General features: G+C 46.3%; 1 long non-coding RNA gene across 1 annotated transcript in view; it reads right to left on the bottom strand.

The window, feature by feature from the left end:
* Nucleotides 1–16,557, bottom strand: part of LOC137769918 (uncharacterized) — a 236,331-nt gene that overhangs the window by 14,977 nt on the left and 204,797 nt on the right. The window lies entirely within an intron of this gene.

The raw sequence follows: 16,557 nt of genomic DNA, 5'->3' as shown, positions 1-16,557 counted from the left end.
CAATCATTAAAAAGTCTAGGGCTTCCCTGGTGGCGCAGTGGTTAAGAATCCTCCTACCTACGCAGGGGACACGGGTTCGAGACCTGGTCCGGGAAGATACCACATGCCGTGGAGCAACTAAGCCCGTGAGCCACAACTACTGAGCTTGCGCTCTAGAGCCCGCGAGCCACAACTACTGAAGCCTGTGCGCCTAGAGCCTGTGCTCCGCAACGAGAGAAGCCACCGCAATGAGAACCCTGCGCACCGCAACGAAGAGTAGCCCCCGCTCGCCGCAACTAGAGAAAGCCCGCGCACAGCAACAAAGACCCAACGCAGCCAAAAAAAAAAAAAAAAAAGTCTAAAAATAACAAACGCTGGAGAGGGTGTCGAGAAAAGGGAACCCTCTTGCACTGTTGGTGGGAATGTAAATTGGTGTAGCCACTATGGAAAACAGTATGGAGGTTTCTTGAAAAACTAAAAATAGAGTTACCATATGATCCAGCAATCCCACTCCTGGGCATATACCCAGAAAGAACTAAAATCCGAAAAGATACATGCACCCCTATGTTCACTGCAGCACTATTTACAATAGCCAAGACATGGAAACAACCTAAATGTCCATCAACAGAATGGATAAAGAAGATGTGGTATATATATATATAATGGACTATATTACTCAGCCATTAAGAAGAATGAAATAATGCCATTTGCAGCAACATGGATGGACCTAGAGATTATCATACTAAGCAAAGTAAGTCAGGAAGAGAACGACAAATACCATATCACTTATATATGGAATCTAAAATGTGACATAAATGAACATATCTATGAAACAGAAAGAGACTCACCATAGAGAACAGACTTGTGGTTGCCAAGGGGGGTGGTGTGGGGGAGGGAAGGACTGGGAGTTTGGGGTGCGCAGAGGCAAACTATTATGAATAGGATGGACAGACAACAAGGTCCTACTGTATAGCACAGGGAACTATATTCAATATCCTGTGATAAACCATAATGGAAGAGAATATGAAAAAGAATATATATATGACTGAGTCACTTTGCTGTACAGCAGAAATTAACACATTGTAAATCAACTATACTTCAATAAAATTTTTAAAAACAAAATAAAAAACTCCTGCCAGGTATACCTGGCTCACATCCCTTAAAAGTACCTTCTTCTCCTACAGGAGCCCCACAAGCACCCCAAAGGACTCCCCGTTAGGATGCATAGCTAATTGGAGTAAATTTAGACAAGATGGCTTAAGAAAAGAGAAATTAATTTTCTTTTGCAATACTGCATGGCCCCAATACAAACTAGGGGACCAAGAGATCTGGCCATCTGATTTTAGATGATACCCTTATGTGGACCTCTTGAGGTCCACAACCTCGAACTCCTACCCTCCCCAATTCTGAGGGGAGACAGTCTTCCAGACCGTCTACCCCTAGCGCCCCATCTGGGCTGCTGGAAATACCACCACTTATCCCTCCAGCCCTGTCCTGTATCCTCTGTCACCAGAGGTGAGTCCTGCCACTACTACACGAAGCAGGGCTACCTGCAAGCCTCCCAATACCAAACTCTGTCCCTTAAGGGAAGTGCCAGCTGGTGACGGAGGAACAACAGAGTCCATGTCCCTTTTCCAATGGCTGACCTAGCTACTTGCAAAAAGCAATCTGGATGTTCTTCCGAGGACTCCAGTTGGACCCCTTTGTGGAAGGACTTCACCAAGCTGACAAGGTCCTATGAACTTACTCAGGGGGACCCATAGGTCCTCCTTCTACTGCTGCACCTTTGAAGAGAAAAGCCGGATCCTTGGGGCAGCCCGGGCACATGCCAATGAAATGGCAGCCCAAGATCAACGACATATAATCTGCCTTACAGGAGGGGATGCAATCCCTGACCAGGACCCAAAGGGAGGTAGAGGGCTCGAACACAAGAGGTAGAGGGAGGGAGGTAGAGGGCTCGAACACAAGAACCACATGATAACCTGCCTCACAGAAGGGATGAAAAGGCGTGTTGTTAAGCCTGTTAATTATGACAAAGTCAGAGAAGTAACACAGGGAAAAGGTGAGAATCCAGCCCTCTTCCAGGACTGCCTGGTGGAAGTCTTTGGAAAGTATACCAATTTTAATCCTGATGCCCCCGAAAGGCAAGTCCTCATAAATATCCACTATATCACTCAATCTGCCCCAGACATTAGGAGAAAATTACAGAAGGCTGCTATGGGACCCCAACATCCCATGAATCAGCTCATGGACTTGGCCTTTGGAGTATTTAACAATAGAGATAGGGTTGAGGAGGCAAAAAGGATTTGGGGACAACAATGAAAGGCACAATTACTCGCTGCAGCCGTAGCTCCTGCACCTCAGGGTTGCCCTCCCCGACTTCGCCACCCCCCATCCCCTGCGTTGCAAAAGCCCACGGCAGGGGCAGGATCTAGAAAATCTGGAATAGAGACACTGCCCCACCGAAAAGGGACCTATTTTAAATGCAGCCAGGAGGGCCACTGGAAGAACGAATGCCCCCTGTATGGAAAAGTCCACCGGGACCCTGCTCGATATGAGAGGGCCACTGGAAGCGGGACTGCCCCCAGTCCTGAAGGGGACTTGGGGCTCCCAAGCCGATGATGGCCGAGAGGACTGATGGGGCCCGGGACCCTCTCTGTCTCCCAAAGGACACCTGGACACCTGGTCATTTCCCCTGAGGAGCCTCAGGTAACCCTTGACGTGGCAGGTAGGAAAGCTACTTCTTTTTTTTTTTTTTTTTGCTAGATACAGAGCCACCTATGCTTTCTCATTTCCCTGGACTCTCGTCCTCCCAATCCCGTAGTAACAGGGATGGATGGACGATGGCCCAAAGCCAAATGATTCACCACCTCCCTCAGCTGCTTACTAGGAAGTTTTACCTTTGCACACCAGTTCCTGTTCATGCCTGAGTGCCCCATCCCCTTGTTGGGAAGGGATTTTCTCACCAAATTCCAGACAATAGTTCAATTTGGAGACCGCCTCAGAGAAGGCACGCACCAGGAGAAACAACTGCTCTTGGCCATGGGAGCCTGCCTCAGTAACACATCAGAGGAAGTCTCCCTGCCTCCCCATATTGTTTCCCAAGTGAATCCTGCTGTCTAGGATACTGAGGTTCCTGGCAGAGGTACCAATGGGCCCCCAGTTCAGATTTCATTAAAACCCAATGCTGATTACCCGTGGAAAAAACAGTATCCCTTGAGGCCCGAGGCCCAACGGGGTATCCAGCCTTTAATAACCAAGTTCTTAAAATATAGGCTGTTACGACCCCGCCAATTTCTGTGTAATATCCCCATTCTCCCCATAGAAAAACAAAGTATACAGAATACAGGTTTGTTCAAGACCTGAGGAAAGTTAATGAGGCAGTGGTCCCAGTTCACCCAAGAATCCCTGATCCATACACCATACTGACCCAAGTTCCAGAAAACACAAACTGGTTCACAGTGTGAGACCTAAAGGATGCCTTCTTTTGTATTCCCCTGCACCCAGACTCCCAGTTATCTCTTTGCCTTTGAGTGGACAGATCGAGACACCCAGAGCACTTCCCACCTAACCTGGACCGTGCTGCCCCAAGGCTTTAGGGCTAGCCCCATCCTGTTTGGGAATGCATTCACAAAGGATTTAAGAGAATGACAGTTGGTTAATGGACCTCTCCTACAGTGTGCGGACAACCTGCTAATTTCCATTCCCACTAGGGAAAACTCAGATAAAAACACCATTCAGGTCCTCAACTTCCTAGGGGAATGATATCAAGTCTCTCCTCACAAGGACCAAATTTCCACCCAACAGGTTAAGTACCTGGGATACATGCTCACGCCTGGGACGAGGACTCTAGTACAGGACCTAAGGAAGCCACTGTAACCCTCCAACCAACCCCCCTGGATACCTGGATTCAGGTTCATAGCAAAGCCTTTCTATGAGACCCTAAAAGGAGGCGACCATGAACCCCTTAACTGGGATGAAGATTGCCAACAGGCGTTTCTAGCTCTGAAACAAAAATTAGGGACCACCCCTGCATTAGGCCTCCCTAACTTAGAAAAATCCTTTACCTTCTATATAGCTGAGAGACAAGGGGTAGCCCTGGGTGTCCTCACCCAAAAACTCAGGGACCTGACTAAACTAACAGCTTATTCCTCAAAACAACTTGATCAGGTGGCCACTGGATGGCCAGGAAGTCTTAGGGCAGAGGCCGCCACTGCTCCACTGATGGAAGAGTCCAATAAGTTCACCCTGGGACAATCACTGGAAGTCCTAACTCCTCACCAGGCACAAGGAGTCCTAGAAGCAATGCGACACCAAATGGCTGACGGGTTGATGACTGCTTAAATACCAAGCCCTCCTACTTAACGCCCCAGGTGTAACTCTTAAGGTTTGCCAAGACCTGAACCCAGCTACTCTAATGCCAACCCCCCCACCCCAAGGGTCCCTTGTTCACTCCTGCGTGGAGACTATTGAACAAGTTTACTCCAGTAGACCTGACCTCAAGGATGAGCCCCTGACGAATCCCGACGTAGAATGATTTACCGAGGGAAGTAGTTTCATACATGAAGGGGTAAGAAAGGCTGGCTGGGCCATAGTCAGCCTACAGACCACTACTGAGTCTGGAGCTCTGCCCTCTCACACTTCCGCCCAAAAGGCCGAGTTGATTGCCTTGACCAGAGCAGTTCAGCTGGAAAAGGGATTAAGAATCAATATTTATACTGATTGCAAGTATGGATTCCTAGTGCCACATGCCCATGCTGCCATATGGAAAGAAAGGGGACTATTAACAGCCAAAAGGTCCCCTATAAAACACCAGGCAGAAATTCTAGTACTCTTAGAAGCAGTCCAGCTTCCAAAGGAGGTTGCAGGGGTCACCAAAAGGGCAACACCTCCCTTACAAGGGGAAATGCCCTGGCCAAAAAGGCCGCTAAGATGGCAACTCAACAACAGCTTGTCCTACAAGCTGTAGCTGTAGCTCTCAGACCGGACAGCCCACCCTTCCCAATGGTGCCATCTTATACACCTGAAGAACTCGAGTGGGCTAAACATGGGGGACTAGAAAGAGACCTCTCAGGGCGGCTGACAAAAGATAACAAGCTTCTCATTCCTGGGGCCAAGCAATGGAAAGTAATTAAGCACTTCCACGAATCCTTCCACTTAGGGCAGGACTCTCCTTAGTCAAACTGGTTACTCAGGTGTTCCTGGGTAAGGGACTGTCCCAAATAGTTAAAAATATCACCAGGGCTTGCAAGCTTTGTGCCTGCAATGCTCCAGGAAGCCACCCCATACCTCCACCCCTAACTTGGCCCATACAACACCGGGGAACCTACCCAGGGGAATATTCCTGGATATTCCTGGACTTGACCCAAACACCCCCATGTAGCAGATGAAAATATCCATTGGTATTCATAGACACCTTTATAGGGTGGCTAGAAGCTTTTCCTACCTACTAGGACTAAAAAGGCAATAGAAGCGTCCAAATTTCTGCTTAAAGAGATAATTCTGAGATTTGAGTTACCAAAAAGCTTACAGAGTGATAACGGACCTTCCTTCACCACCAACCTGACCCACCAGGCTTCCCCAGCTCTGGGTTATTAACTACTGCTTCCACTCTTCCTAGAGGCCCCAGTCCTCAGACAAAGTAGAAAAAGCAAATCATGTTCTAAAAAGAACGCTTGCTAAGCTGTGCCAAGAGACTTCAGAAACTGGGGTCTCCCTCCTCCCTGTAGCCCTTCTAAGGACCAGGATGGCCCCAAAGGGGATTTTAAACTTAGCCCATTTGAAATGACCTGTAGGAGGCTGCTCTTGACTTCAGATCTCTGTTTGATGAGGAAACCCACAAAGTGGTCTCCCACCTTGTTAGCTTGAACCAAGTTCAAAGGGCCCTCCAAGAATACGGAAACAAAGTGCTGCCCACCCCCCCAACAAAAGAAAATGTTGAGGAGTCCATCCAGTCAGGGGACTTTGTCCTACTAAAATCTTGGAAGGAAGGGTCCCCTGAGGACCAGCTACAACCAAAATGGAAGGGACCATACCAAGTGTTACTAAGTACCCAACTGCTGTCAAGCTACTGAGAATTACTAGTTGGGTACATCTGCCTAGATTAAAACCTGTATCTTATAAGTCCCAACAGGAACCAGAAGAGAGCTACTCCTGCGAGCCAGTGGAAGACTTCAGATACCTGTTCAAGACAACAGATAAGTGGCTTCATGTGGCTGTGATGGGTTGGCCTACTCATCCTTGTGTTTCTGACTATCATGCTCTTATTCTGCCACTTTTCAGAACCCCCTCCCCCTGGTAAACATCTTCTTTGCCCCTGATGGGTCTAAGAGAAAAAATACAGTAATATGATATCAAAAGCCATGATACTACTAGTAGGACTTCTGATGATGGTCTTGGCTCAGGGGGAATGGGAAAATCATGCTTTAGTAAACATATCTACAATAGCCACCTGGGGAGAAAAACTACTTAATTGTTGGGTCTGCCACAAAAACCCTGGCTTACAACAATCATTACAGGTACAAACAGGTACATACAACAAGAGCTTGACCAATTCAAACACGTGGCATCCCCTCCTCCCTCCCCATACGAGCGCAATGGACAATACCCCTGTTAGGCCCACTACCTTGCCTAAGTTTAACTCTTTTTAAAAATGTGACTTAAAACTTTTCCATTAATAATGACTACTTTTGTCATCCAGAAAACCAGTCATGCTTCCAACCTCTAATGGTCCTCTTGGCTATGGTAAGCCTTTTTGGAATAATCCCTGGCTGCCCAATGGTAACATCACCATAGCGCTTTGGAACCTGGACCCAAACTGCATTCCCATGAACGCCTCCACTCTGTGTGCTTATAGAAATCCAGGTTGAGGGTGCCTACAGGATAGAGATGGAATGCACCAAAAATTGGGCTAAAAATTGTCTGGCCCTATGGAAGCGGTGGGTAAAACCCTCTTAATTCACCATCTCATCTAAGCTGAGGGCATGGAATACTCCTGACTTAACTATTTTGCATATTCTAATGGGCCCCCGTCCCTGCATTGTGTTTATAACTTGTCCCTTCCATGGGTCCGGACAGTTGTTTCCTTGTTAAATTCTTCTGTTCCCAGATCTCTTATTGCACCTTCAGGATATGTCTGGATATGTGGCACTCCCCAGAACGAGGGCCCAAAGACAAGTGCACCCCAGGGTAATATGGCCCCTATATAAATCTTATCCTTATATCGATAATGTGTGGCATGAGAGAGCCTGTACATTAGGACATTTGGTCCCATTCACAGCACAATACATAATAATACTCAATATTATCCCAGGAAGGCCACTGGATTAATATTGGCAGCTCCATGGGGAGGCTTTGCCTACCATTAAATAACCCAAGAAAATCTAACCAACACTTTAGAGAGCCTAGCCCTGACCACTGGAAATGCCCTGAATAGACTTTCTGACTTCTTTAAACTCACTGGCCAGTGTGGTTATGGACAATAGATTGGCCTTGGATTACTTGCTGGCCAAGCAGGGTGGCGTTTGTGAGGTCACAGACAAACCTGCTGCACCTGTGTTAATAATTCGGGCCGAATCGAGATAGACGTCAAAAAGATGAAGAGGCATCATGGTTACACTGCTACAGCCAGGGGTCAGACCCTAATGCCGTCTGGTCCCAGGTGCCTCCAACGCCTCAGGGCTTACTGAGGTCATCGCGCTGAGGACTCAGAATAGAAACGCTCTGCTCACGTGTGAGCCTCTCTCCCTCACTGAGTGGCTGTGTCCCCAGTGCTCAGCATTGTGTCTGGAAAAAAGGAGGTTGATTCAGTCAGGATGCTTTGGGCTGCAAGTAACAGAAAATCCCAGTGCTAACTCCAACGGGTTTACAACCATGAGGAAATGTATAATTTCACAAAAATCGGAAGTCCAGATACACGGTGGGAAACAGGTACAGTAGGATCAGCAGCTCAATGACGTCATCTAGGGTTCAGTTCTGATTCTTTTCTCTGACCACCATCGGTATCAGCTCCACCCGAAAGCTGGTTCCCCTTGTGGTCACAGCATGGCTTTCAATGTTACATACTTTATTGTTTGCATGTAAAAGGGAAATTTCTTCCCAAGCATAGTCTATAAAGGTTTCTTGTAATCTCTTTGGGCCAACGTAGCTTGGCCCACACATATAGCCCTGGACCTTTGCCAGGTAATCACCATCATCTGATTGTCTTAGACTAATCATGGTTTCCATCTGGAATAGGAATGGGGTGGGGAAAAAATCTGGGTTCAATGAGGAAGGAGGAAAGGGGAGCTAGATATTGGCTATGCAACCAGCAGTACTCTTTCCATAGGTGCTGAATAATTATTTGGTGGATGATATAATAAAAACAAGAGCATGGCCTGATGCTCCTTGGAGTTGTTCCAATGCAGAACAAAGTTGGAGTGGCTGAGGCTCTTGTGGTGGTTCTCTCCGCATTGGAATGTCCTCGGTTTCGGGAAACTTTTGTTGATCGAGGCACAACTGGGTCCTTACCAGTCTGATGCTTCTCTTTTTTTTTTTTTTTTTTTTAAAAGATTTATTATTTATTTATTTATTTATTTATTTATTTATTTTGGCTGTGCAGGGTCTTAGTTGCGGCACGCAGGATCTTCGTTGCGGCATGCGGACTTCACAGTTGCGGCATGCAGGCTTCTCAGTTGCGGCATCCCCGACCAGGGATCGAACCCAGGCCCCCTGCAGTGGGAGTGCAGAATCTTACCCACTGGACCACCAGGGAAGTCCCACCAATCTGATGCTTCTACTCCTCAGCCATCCTCTTGCTCAGAGAGGATACTGGTAAACTTGTCCAGCCACATGAAAACATTTCAAGAGTTTAGCGGGCAGGATCCACATCTCCCCATCTTAGACCGTTTCCTTAACTCTAGCAAGGTATTTAGCAGACCTACTGCTCATTTTCCTTATAACCCAACCTTTTCTGTACTCATTAGTTTTCAAGAACCAGAAGTCTCTCTTTGGAGACAATTAAAGAATTATAGTCTTTCTTCCCAAGCCTGTGTCCTATAATCTATCCAATCCACTTCTCGGGGAGAAGGTAGGGGCAGATGGTAATAAGGGTCTTTGGGATCTGATGGATCTGTCTTAGAACACCACCTCTACTACTGACTCAGAAGGGGACCACTGGGAAACCACATACCCTCCCCTAAGTCTTTTTTTCCTTTTCTGTGAAATAGGGTCTTTATAAATAAAGTACTGTCTCCCCTACCTCAAAGAATGGGCTTCTGAAAACTGCCAGAGTGGGAGAATTTGTCTGTTTGTTTATTTTTGGCCATGCCACGTGGCATGTGGGATCTTAGTTTTCCAACCAGGGATTGAACCTGTGCCCCCTGCATTGGGAGTGTGAAGTCTTAACCACTGGACTGCCAGGGGAGTCCCCAAAGTAGAATTTGGGTTTGAAGAAATTAAGACCTTACAGAGAATTGGGACAAAGTGGGGGGCAACATCAGCAATAAGCCTATGAAAGGTCTCAAGGGGACTTCCCTGGTGGCGCAGTGGTTAAGAATCCACCTGCCAATGCAGGGGACATGGGTTCGAGCCCTGGTCCGGGAAGATCCCACATACCGCGGGGCAACTAAGCCCGTGCGTCATAACTACTGAGCCTGCGCTCTAGAGCCCACGAGCCACAACTGCTGAGCCCGTGTGCCACAACTACGGAAGCCCGCGCACCTAGAGCCCGTGCTCCGCAACAAGAGAAGCCACCGCAATGAGAAGTCCGTGCACCACAACAAAGAGTAGCCCCCGCTCGCCGCAACTAGAGAAAGCCCACGTGCAGCAATGAAGACTCAACACAGCCAACAATAAATAAATAAACAAATAAATAAAAATAAATTTTAAAAAAAGGTCTCATGAATATATACTTTTAATTTTTCCTAAAATAGAGTTTAAAAAAAGACAAAATGGCAGTGACATTTAACACATATTAAAACATGAATAACAAGTGCTATCCAATTAATTTCTATTTACCATCCGTTGCTTGTAAGAACATTTTCAACATCTCCCACCCCTTAAGTTTACAGGAAAATGCTGGAAAGTCAGATTGTAGGTAAGCAGATGAAGAGGAGTTTGTTGGTTTGCTTGTTCTCGATTTCAGGTCTCCATCCTATGCTCATTGTCTTTCTGTTGGTTTGCTTGGGCATTGTTTTTCTCCCATTCCCCAGAGACCCAGGCTCAAGGCACCGGAAAGAACAAACCTCATGCACTGTCTGTCTACACTGGGCCTGCTCCTCCCCTGGGGCTCCCAGTCTCAGGGAAACGCTACCACTTAACCAGTCACCCAAGGAGAAATCTGGGCACCGAGTCCTCCCTCACACTAGCTCCTTGGGTCCAGTTGTCTGCCGCATAGCACCCCCTGAGTTCATCTCCCTCTGGCCATACTCGCTCCAGGTGCTAGAGCTTAGCTTTCATCACTTATCAAGACCACTACGAGCACTTCTTATCTGGTTTCCTCCAGTCCAACCAGGCTACGCAAGGCAGCCAGAATGGAGGCAGATCTAATTCTGTCACTCCCTTTCTTCAAGCCTCTCAAGACCCTCTAGCTCCATCCTCCCAGGCCCCATAGCCTCCAGTCATAAAGAATATCCTGCAGGGGCTTCCCTGGTGGCGCAGTGGTTGAGAGTCTGCCTGCCAATGCAGGGGACACGGGTTCGAGCCCTGGTCCGGGAAGATCCCACATGCCGTGGAGCAACTAGGCCCGTGAGCCACGACTACTGAGCCTGCGCGTCTGGAGCCTGTGCTCCCAACGAGAGGCCGCGATAGTGAGAGGCCCGTGCAACGCGATGAAGAGTGGCCTCCGCTCGCCGCAACTAGAGAAAGCCCTCGCACAGAAACGAAGACCCAACACAGCCAAAAATAAAAATAAATAATTAAAAAAAAAAAAAAGAGAGAGAAAGAAGAAGGGTTGTCAGGTTAGCTGTCATCTCAGCCGCGAAAAAAAAAAAAAAAAAAAAAAGAATATCCTGCAGCTCCCCACCCCCAAATTATTCCTCACACTCTGTGGATTCCCCATGCGGCTCCGATTGCTTGGAACATTTCCCTCTACCCCAACCTAGCTAACCCGTCTTTGCCCTTAAATACTCAGCTCAGATTTAACCACTCTGCCTAAGTTTTTCATTCCATAAAATGAGCACAATAATAGGACCTACCTCATAGGTCCTTAGAAGGAATAAATGAGTTCATCCATATAAAGCAAGAAGAACTGTGCCTGGTAGTTGGATAAATGTGAGCCATTATTATCCTTTCCAGGTAGCCTGAACCCTGAACCATACTCCTCAGATTAGATGCTTCCATATTGTCCCACACTTCCCTCATCACAACCCTTCAAAAACTGAACTCAGATGGAATCACTAGACTTTGCATTCCTTGAGAGCCTACCCAGGATCATATTTATCTCTGTCTGTGCTCAGAGTAGGGCCAGGAGCACTGAAGGGCCACAGTGAATGTTAGTTGAATGAATAAAGATTCAAGGCAAGAAGCCCTTTTACCACTGCCTGAAAGCCATCCCAGATGAGTTACAGAAACTCCCTCTCCTGGGAGTTCCCTGGCAGTCCAGTGGTTAGGACTCCACAGTTCCACTGCAGGGGGCACGGGTTCGATCCCTGGTCGGAGAACTAAGATCCCGCATGCCAAGCAGAGTGGCCAAAAAAAAAACCAAAAGAACCTGCCTCTCCCCAGGCTTCTGACAAAACATCCTGAGATGTCTGGGCTTCTGTCCCAGCACTCACTGACCAGAGACAACCCCGTCAACTCATGGTATTAGCGGCATGATAGGCGGGGTGACTCCACTTAAAAAAGGAAAAACAAAAAACAAAAAAAAACACATGAAGAGGAAAATAACTTAGTCATCACTGTCAACCTTGGCAAATAAACAGTGCTATTACACACTCCAGAACTCAAGGAGCGACACGTAATTAGGCACAGTTTCAATCAGCAGAGTGATGCAGGTTAGGTGGGAGCGCCAGGGTATGAGTGGCTCATTTGCACTCAGAAGAGATGGGGATGTTGATTTTCATGCAAACACTGTCTCTAAGATTCCCAATTAAATACGCACATTAATGTGTTTAATGCCCTACCTAGGAGAAGTGCGTTTTCTGAGAAAAGGAGCAGGGACGTGGTATGGATGTTTCTGAGTTGGCAGCAGCAGATTTATTAGGATTTTACTTGTTTTCTGATGTTAAAAGTAATATATTTTCATTGCAAACACCTTGGAAAATATAGAGAACAATAAAGAAGAAAATAAAAATCTATAATAATCTTATCACACACTTGATCCTATCATGACTTTGATTTCCTCTATTTACATTCAGTAACTCAGTAAATGCTCTCATCCACTCCCAGGGCTTTAAATGCTATCTTTATGCACATGATTCTCAAATTATATCTCCAGCCTCCTCCTCTCCACCAAGCTCCAGACTAGATGTCAAGAGACGGAGCCCTGTGGGTATCTAAAAGCATCAGAAACTCAATGTGGCCACAATAAATCTCTTGTTTTCTACCCTCTCCTTGCAAATTTCCTCCTTGGATCTTCCCCATATTAGTAAATGCCACTGTTATCCACCCAGTTGCTCAAGCCAAAAACTAGAAGACATCATGCTCTAAACTTCACATACATTTTATCCATCATCAAGTCTTAATTCTACCTCCAGAAAACATCCCAATTTCCTATACATCCTCCATCTCTACTGCCATCCCCCAAATGCCAGAGGCCAATATTTGTTGCCTGGAATAGAATTTCTCTATTCTTTGTACAGCAGTCAGAATATCTGGTTATTTTCTTAAGCCTGATACCTGAAAGCAGAATTGCAAAACATAAATAACTTAAGGTCTTGATTATATATGTATATGTATTCAAGTTGATTTACAGAAATCATCTCCTAATATTCCCCACACCAACAGTATCTGAGTGTCAGCATTCTGAGATAGCATCCCCAGTTGTATCACACACTTGGCCAAGAGCAAGCCTAGATCTTTTCATCACCGGTTTACATTTCTCTCTCTGCTACTGACGGAAGCAATGATTACTTCTTTGATCATTTCATATCTATATACCAGTATGAATTTTCAATCTTTGGCATAAATGAATCAAAAATATAATTAAATTTTTTTACTCATAATTGAACTTAGTATCTATCTGGAACCCCCATGTTGTCTAGTGGCAGAAAACTCAAATCTATTTAATTCTGAATAAAATCAATCACTTAGGGGTTTTCTCTGTCACCACAAGTTAAAACTCAGTCAATTTGGATTTTCTCTACCCCTTCCTTCAGCTCATGACATGAAACTTAGATAAGTTGATAGAGATAGCAGGATAGGGAGGGGCTTTATAGTATCCTAGCCCCAGACTGAAAAAGGGGAGGGGGAATCTGGTTTACAGCTGTCATCTGTCCTTGCTGGAATCTACTAAGAAGAACTTTTTGTTTTGTGGTCTTTGGTTAATCCCACCTTTTTCAGTCGAGATGTCTCCTGCCCACCATAAACTTTAGGTGTCAGTTGGTCCAAGCAGCCCAGGTCTGACTGTCCATTAACCATTGCTGAGCCCTGTTGGGGATGCAGGGAACTTTCAGGCACTTCTCCATGGCAGCGGGGGACCATGCTTGGGCTGTCCTGCTGTCATTCCACCTCCACGTCAGTCCCCCATGCTGCCTCTCTTGGGGAGTTCTCACCAGGCCCTTACTGCAGGCTTTCCAAGCCTATCCAAGCATTCTATCAGCTCCTGGCCTGGGATTAAGCTCAGGGAGGAGAGGATTAGCGTGGTAAACGTGGAGATACACTGCTGCCCAGATCCCTTGTCACAGAAGGACTTGCAGCCCAGCTGCAGAGAGTGAGTGCAGCCAGCAGATGGTCTCCAGCTGTCAGCTCCTCCGAGATGCAGACAGCCACCTCTCTCAAGGTCATGCCCTTCCCAGGGCATCTTGTATTGATGACTGAGTAAGGTGGAGGTATAAAGGTCCAGCCATTCCACCCAATCCCAGAGTACCTAGGTGAGTAATATTTGCTCCAAGGCGTTGTCAGGCTTGCATCCCAGTTCAACTTCTCCCTCGGCCCAGTGCTGCTTTCTTCCTCTTTCTTTCTTTGATGTTAATTCCTAACCAGCATTTTGCACTCCGGACTTCATCTCAGAGTTTGCTTGCAGAGAACACATCCTGGAATGATTGCTAAACTGAGCCACATTTAGGGGTCCCTCTCAGAAATACTCACTGCTACTCTGTTGCTTCTCCTAGGACCCCTGGGTCTCAGTATAGCCCCTGGAATCTCTATAGACTCTATACAACTAGACCATTCATTAACTTTTTAAATGTTTTAACATATTTTTATTTTATATATTTCTTTACATTTTTTATATTTTTTATTTATCATCACATAATCTTCCCCAATCTATTGTAAACATCATAGCATATGGCTTTTGGCATAAGAAAAGCCAAGCTTTTGAAACTCAGAAACCTTTTCTATCAACCTGTTTTCTTTGCCAGGACTTTGAAAAGGCTCTTTGAAACTCAAGATTGAGAATTGATGCCTTTGTTCTCTTTTGTTTGGCTATAGCCTCCCTTCCTTGAGGCAATGAGCTTTGCCTGCCTGAGCTGCTGCCTGAAATGATAGAAAGTTCCCATGGTATATTAGAAATGTGGAGGTGGTTGTGTGTGGAATATGGAAAATACTTGGGCTAACTCAAAATCTTATGCTAGCTTATACCATAGCCTCTAAACGCCACTAAAAACAGGTGAGTCTCAAGTCTGTGCTGGTTCTGAAACCCAGACATGGGAGGTGAAGCCATAGGGAGGTGAGGTGAGAGCTCTCTGAAATCATAATTGTCACTACGTAACGCTAAAAGATGTTCTACCAAGAATCTGGAAATAAATTTTCTCCTCAAAAAGAGATGCAAAGTCATCTGAAATAGACGGAGTAGCACATAAAAGAGTAGGGCTCTCTTATATTTTAGTAGACATTCCTTCAGGAGATGGACTTAGAAATGTTAAAGCAATATCAAGATAAAGAGTCCCAGAAGCAGATGTGGACAGTCCTATTGGAAAGTCCTTACCTATGGTGTAGGTTGACGAATGAAACGTGTTTATTCTGTTACAGTGGTGGCCCTCAGTGAGCACACTCTGTTCAGTCCCTCCCCTAGAATCTGGGCTGGTCCTGTGACACGCACAACCAACAGACTGCAGAGGAAGTGACGTTGTGCCAGTTTGGGGCATAAGGCTTGAGAAGACCTATCAGCTTCCACCTGTGTGCTCTTAGGAGCTCTGACCCCCATGTTAGAAGGCTGCCAACACTGCTGGAGAGAACGTATGGAAAAGCCACATGGACAAAGAGGTCCTGACATTATATGGAAAGGAAGGAGGCCCAGTCAACCCAGCATCCCAGCTGAGCCCCCCCACGACTGCCCTGCCAACTAAAAAGTGCCACATAAATGACCTCCAGTCAGACCTGTAGAAGAACTGTCCAGCTGAGCCCAGCCCATTTTGAAGACGTATGAGAAACAATATAACATTTTCTGTTTTAAGCCGCTAAGTTTTGTGGTGGTTATCAAATATTCAATTCACCATACCCCCTCTGTGCTAATTCCTGGATCACCCAACAACTTTCCAACCCATCCCTGACCCTGAGCTCTTACCCTGCCGTGCAGTTCTGACTTAAGGGAAAGAAGGCACTAGTAAAAGGCTGGTGAGAGCTTTCTCCCTGGCTTGCAGACAGCTGACTTCTCACTATGTCCTCACATGGCCTTTCCTCATTGTGTGCGTGCAGAGAGAGAACAAGCTCTGTAATGTCACTTCTTATAAGGACACTAATCCTATCGGAGCAGAGTCCTGCCCTTATGATCTCATTTAACCTTAATCAACTCCTTATAGGCCGTATCTCCAAATACAGTGACACTGTGGGTTAGGGTTTCAACATATGACTTTTGGGGAGACACACATTCAGTCCATAACAATGGGTAAAGATACAGATCAGTGAGGAAGCAGAGGGGAAGACAGTGGAAGAAGTTCCTGCTTAGTGGCTGTGTATTTTCTGTGACCTAGGATACAAGATCGTCTGTTGATGATGAGTGGGATCTGGAGAGAGTGGAGGCCAGAGGAGAGGCACAAAGCTTTAGAACAGAGCAAGGAAGGAGGAGGAAGGACAGTGGAAGCCTTGGCAGGGAGGATTGCGAGTTCTGCTGCAGGTGACGGCATAGATGTGAAATGAAACTAACCCAGAGCGTGGCGAAGCACTTTAATTTGGGAGTCATCAATAGTTCAGGAGCAATCAGTGGTTCCGGAGCAGGAACACAGGAAAAAGAACAGTGAATTTATCCCAGGTAGGAGAGGGGTGTGTATGTCTGGGGTTGGGGATGGAAATGAGGGGCTTGAATGTCCATGGCATCCGGGCTAGGTTAGGAAAGGAGCAAAAATGAGATGGGATCAGAAACGTTGGGATAAAAGTAAAGAGAAGGCTTAGGAGTATCTGCAAAATAGCCTCTCGTTTCACAAGAACTCGTGAAGGTTAATGGTTCTATTTGCATCTAAACCTGACAAAGCGGGGTTTGGTAGCTGCTTGATCCCCTTTCAT

The sequence above is a fragment of the Eschrichtius robustus genome, chromosome 10 (genome assembly GCF_028021215.1).
Source record: "Eschrichtius robustus isolate mEscRob2 chromosome 10, mEscRob2.pri, whole genome shotgun sequence".
In the NCBI taxonomy this organism is placed as follows: domain Eukaryota; kingdom Metazoa; phylum Chordata; class Mammalia; order Artiodactyla; family Eschrichtiidae; genus Eschrichtius; species Eschrichtius robustus.
The sequence above is the reverse complement of the archived record's forward strand: the minus strand, read 5'-3'. Positions and strand labels throughout refer to the sequence as shown.